The sequence below is a fragment of the Periplaneta americana genome, chromosome 6 (assembly GCF_040183065.1).
Source record: "Periplaneta americana isolate PAMFEO1 chromosome 6, P.americana_PAMFEO1_priV1, whole genome shotgun sequence".
Lineage (NCBI taxonomy): Eukaryota > Metazoa > Arthropoda > Insecta > Blattodea > Blattidae > Periplaneta > Periplaneta americana.
The window spans coordinates 6,349,193-6,355,418 of record NC_091122.1 but is presented as its reverse complement, the minus strand read 5'-3'; positions in this window follow the sequence as shown (position 1 = coordinate 6,355,418).

The following is a 6,226-nucleotide window of genomic DNA, read 5'->3' as shown; positions in this document are numbered from 1 at the left end:
ATGTTTTGGGTACGAGCCCCTAGCACGTTGGACTTGTTTCAGAGCATGTATTACATCTGTTATTGTTTTAAGACCAATTTCATAGCACGTTTTCAGTTGTAGTACATGAAGTTTGTTTTAAAATGGCATTTCTAGCAAATCAGGCATGTTTGCAGACTTCCTTCTTAGTATATCAGACTTTTCAGACCACCTTCCTAGCACATAAACCTTATTTTCAGACTAACTTTGTAGCTCATCAGGCTTGTTTTCAAATGACCTTCCTAGCACATCAAACAATTTTCAGATCTCTTTCATAAAATATCAGATTTTTTTCAGACCGCCTTCCTATCACATAAACCTTATTTTCCAAACTATCTTATTAGCACATAAATCTTATATTCAGACCACCTTACTAATACATGAATCTTGTTTCTAAACTCCTTCGTAGCACATAAACCTTATTTCCAGACCACCTTTATAGCACATAAACTTTATTTTCAGACCACATTCCTCGCACATGAACCTTATTTTCAGACTAACTTTGTAGCTCATCACGCTTGTTTTCAAATGACCTTCCCAGCACATCAAACAAATTACAGATCTCTTTCATAATATATCAGATTTTTTTAGACTACCGTCCTAACACATAAAACTTATTTTCAGACCACCTTCCTATCACATAAACCTTATTTTCAAACTACCTTATTAGCACATAAATCTTATATTCAGACCACCTTACTAGTATATGAATCTTATTTCCAAATTACCTTCGTAGGACATAAACCTTATTTCCAGACCATCTTTACCACATAAACCTGATTTTCAGACCACATTCCTAGCACATGAACCTTATTTTCAGACAACATTCCTAGCACATGAACTTTATTTTCAGACCAACTTCCTGGCACATGAACCTTATTTTCAGACCACCTTCCTAGCACATACCGGTGAACTTTATTTTCAGACCACCTTCCTAACACATAAAACTTATTTTCAGATCACCTTCCTAGCACGAAAGTCTTATTTTCAGAACACCTTCATAGCACATAAACTTTATTTTCAGAACAACTTCGAGGCACATGAACCTTATTTTTAGATCACCTTCCTAGCACGAAAGTCTTGTTTTCAGACCACATTCCTAGCACATGAACTTTATTTTCAGACCAACTTCCTGGCGCATGAACCTTATTTTCAGACCACCTTCCTAGCACATACCGGTAAACTTTATTTTCAGATCACCTTTCTAACACATAAAACTTATTTTCAGATCACCTTCCTAGCACGAAAGTCTTATTTTCAGAACACCTTCATAGCACATACCGGTAAACTTTATTTTCAGACCACCTTCCTAACACATAAAACTTATTTTCAGATCACCTTCCTAGCACGAAAGTCTTATTTTCAGAACACCTTCATAGCACATAAACTTTATTTTCAGACGACCTTCCTAACACGTAAAACTTACTTTCAGATAACATTCCTAGCACATGAACTTTATTTTCAGACCAACTTCCTGGCACATGAACCTTATTTTCAGATCACCTTCCTAGCACGTAAACCTTATTTTCAGAACACCTTCATACCACATAAATCTTATTTTCAGACCACATTCCTAACATATAAACCTTATTTTCAGACCACCTTCATAGTACATACATAAACATTATTTTCAGACTACCTTTGTAGTACATGAACCTTATTTTCAGACCACCTTTCTTGCACATAAAACTTATTTTTGGACCACCTTCCTGATATACAAGCCTTGTTTTCAAACCACCTTCCTAGTACATCAATCTTGTTTTCAGACCATCTTCCTAACACATAAACCTTATTTTCAGACCACCTTTGTAATATATAAAACTTATTTTCGGACCTTCTTCCTACAACTTCAGACTTACTTTCAGGCCTCATTCCCAGCACAGCAGGTATGCTCGCGAGCATTTTTCTTGGCATGTCAAGTTGGCTTTCTTCTTTCCTTGCAATGGTTCTATCATTATAGTTTAGGATATAGCTGATCTTTCCTGTAAATGGAATCCTCGTTCAATTTAATTGATTAATTAATTAATATTATTTCTTATTGATATAAATAGATTTATGAGCAGGCACCGAACTTTAATTGAACATCATTTCTGTCTGTTATTTTACGGACAGTTTTAAATTATTATTAAAAATATAATTACTATTTTTATGTGTCTCACGCTAGTCATGATGAATCACCCTGTGTTGGCTGAGGTCCCATCCCCCAGATATTGGCATCCTGTTGGTGGGTTTAGCCCGCAGTTTGCGCATCCATTGTTGACTGATGGTCAAGGAGGGCACAATGCTGTCAATATTGTCTCTGGGTGACATCACGACACTTGTCGCCTACCTGCCACTCCCGGATGTAGACAAAATAACGAATATTTGATCTTTGAAACTACCAACTGGTTACACAGCTTCTGTCCAACATTGAATCGGCAGATAATGAGCGAAATAAACAACGAAACAAAAGTGCGTATATTTTATTATATTATATTGGAAGCTCAAAGAACTTGATTAAAACTTTGTAAAGCCTTCGCAGCACCTGTGTTTGATGTCAGACTAAGAGTCATCCTCATTATCAGACATAATATATCCTCTTACAATTCCAATAACTCTAAGGTCGTATACATTGAGTTGGAGGTCTTTTAATGTATTATTTTTTTTACAGTTCTTTGCTATATGTATGCGCATTCAATAATAGTTTATTATATTACAATACCCCTTCGTTTTTATAGTAAACCTTCAAGGTATTATTTCAGTGGTTCACCCAAACGTAAGAAATGCTTTTTCTGTGGAGCGTAAATAAAAAATGTCTTAGCTAAGATCTTCCTTACCTAGTCACCACTAGATTTAAAAATATTTCTCTGCGGAAACTAAAAAGAGTTTCTATATAGTAATCAACTTCACTTTGCCATATGTTTTTCTGTATGTTACAGTTCACTTACTTACTTACAAATGGCTTTTAAAGAACTTGGTGGTCAGAGTGCTGCTTTGGAGTTAAATCGCTCGCTTGAACTCGGTCGAGTGTCGCACCCTCGAGTGAGATACGATCGGTCGTGATACGCTCGTAATAAATAGAAGCACAGTACAAGGTCATCTCACCGACATGTCTTATCTTGTATGGAAGGCGACAGATAAGATACACATATGTTTTGCTCACACGGTAAAAATAAGGCTTTATTTTCTGCGTTTATGACAAACGTTTAATGGAACAGTCAATGGAACGTACCAAAACAGGAACATGAAGTTATAAATAAAATAGTATGAAAAACTTCGATAAATAGTTATTATTGCTAATGAATAATTATTCAATATTTGATTTACCACATATATAATATGATAGGTCCATACATAGGCCTAGTGTTCCGCCTATATACTGCGACAATGTAGAAACGTTTTACAAAATATTATTGATATAGCAGTAGATTAATAACAATATTAGTACAGAGATAACGTCACAGAAAATATAATAAAACGAATGATCATGCTGGGCAACTGTTACCGACGCAAAGATTGATACACTAATAATTATTAGAGATTATTATTATTATTATTATTATTATTATTATTATTATTATTATTATTATTATTACTACTACTAGAAAACTTGATACAGTTCTTGCATTATCGTGATTGTGTTCTCCGTTTATAATAATTACATTTACATCCAATAACATCTATCAGATGTGGCAAAAACAAAATCACTCCTGTGTGGGGGAAAAAAAAAAACATTTACCTTCAACATTTATATTATATTTTAAAGCAAGTTTTGTAGTTGTACTTTGGCGAGGTTAGTTAAACACTGCAGTGTTTTGAAATGATAAACATCTATGATGTTACTACACAGTTCATCACTGTAACAAGAACGAATGTCTAACGCTCGGCTTATACCGTTCGAGGATTTATCGCTCGCGACAATTTTACTCATCATGCATGTGCGCTACCTATCGGATTATGCTATGAACTACTTGGCGCTCGAGCGAAAACGTCCGATGCAGACCTCTGCTGGTGGTTCATTGCCGCTCTCACATAAGCCCGCCATTGGTCCCTATCCTCCGCAAGATTAATCCAGTCCCTACTATCATATCCCACCTCCCTCAAATACATTTTAATATTATCCTCCCATCTACGTCTCGGCCTCCCCAAAGGTCTTTTTCACTCCGCCCTCCCAACTAACACTCTATATGCATTTCTGGATTCGCCCATACGTGCTACATGCCCTGCCCATCTCAAACGTCTGGATTTAATGTTCCTAATTATGTCAGGTGAAGAATACAATGCGTATAGTTCTGTGTTGTGTAACTTTCTCCATTCTCCTGTAACTTCATCTCTCTTAGCCCCAAATATTTTCCTAAGCACCTTATTCTCAAACACCCTTAACCTATGTTCCTCTCTCAAAGTGAGAGTCCAAGTTTCACAACCATACAGAACAACCGGTAATATAACTGTTTTATAAATTCCAACTTTCATATTTTTTGACAGACTGGATGATAAAAGCTTCTCAACCGAATAATAACAGGCATTTTCCATATTTTTCTGCGTTTAATTTCCTCCCGAGTATCATTTATATTTGTTACTGTTGCTCCAAGATATTTGAATTTTTCCACCTCTTCGAAGGATAAGTCTCCAATTTTTGTTTCCATTTCGTGCCATATTCTGGTCACGAGACATAATCATATACTTAATCTTTTCGTGATTTACTTCCAAACCTATCGCTTTACTTGCTTCAAATAGAATTTCCGTGTTTTCCCTAATCGTTTGTGGATTTTCACCGCAAAAAACAGCTTGTTAAGAAACCTAACAATAACAAATTTACATTATTCGTATTATTATAAATTAGCATCAAACAAATAATTGCAAAATTTATCGTAATTATAAGCAATTATTATTATTTCCTGTATCTCACATGATTCATAATATGATGTTAAATTCTACTGCTTCTTGCAGTAACAAACATCAACAATTCCGTATTGAATTTATTGTCAGAAAGCATTTAGTCGCTCGATGTACTATTCGTTACCATGGAGATGATGTTTAGTTTGTATGATTTTCAGAAAGTTTCTCTTTAAGAAGTTGTGTACAAGAGTGTTAACATGTATGTAAAGCGGCAGCAAATGTGATAAAATTTAGAGTGAAATTGGTAATTGTTCTATTTACTGCAAATATATAATGTTTGCGTATTTTATTTAATAATTAATTAGGTTATTCTTGTCAGATCCTCATTACGTCCTACGAGCAGATATACTGATTTATGCAAAATGACGTGTGCAATTCAGCGATGATCCAACAGGAGAAAACGCTTGTTTCGTAGCTTTTGTACAGAAAAACTGTGTATTGATATTGAATTTCACTTCAATTAATATTTACTGTATTCAGTCCAGTAGCATGTAGATTTCTCTTCGTGAAGTTCAATTCTATTTCTTCAATTAGTATTGCCAACACTGATATATGTATTACTACTACCAAAAGATTACTGATGCTGCTACTACCATTTCTACTAGGTCTACTGCTAACATTACTGCTACTACTGTAATAGTAGTACTACCACTATTACTGAAACTCTATAGCTAATACTGCTTTACTACTAGACTAAAAGTTTAGTACTACTGCTGTATTATTATTATTATTATTATTATTATTATTATTATTATTATTATTATTATTATTATTATTATTATTATTATTCAACTGTGAAGTCTTCGACTTGAATATTGAAACTCAATAAATTATTTCTTTACCATTTATTCGTTCAGATATTTTTGCGGATGCCATCAAATTAGAACTCCTGAATAAACACGGTCAAGGTAGAGTAAAGGTTAGGTTAGGTTTGATTAGGTGCGTAGTATTATTACTATGTTGGCGACACTGAAACCCACTGTCACATTAAGGAAATATGGCCGTATTCTTCATTCACGCACGACGATTTTTATGTAGGCCTATAAGTAAGGTACGTATTTAGGGCGGGTTGGTTGGGATACGGCTCTTCCAGTGATCACATCAATTTCTAATAAATCAATACTATAAATCCAAGGAATTTTCAAGATATTTTAGCAATTTCCTATAGTGGCCGGGACATAAGTAATCTTCACCAAAATATGTGTTTAATTAATTATTTATTTATTTACATATTATTTATTTATTCATTCATTCATTCATTACTCTTTCATTTATTTATTTAGTCGCCCGTTAAATTGTTTATTTAATGGTTTATTTACTTATTTATTTA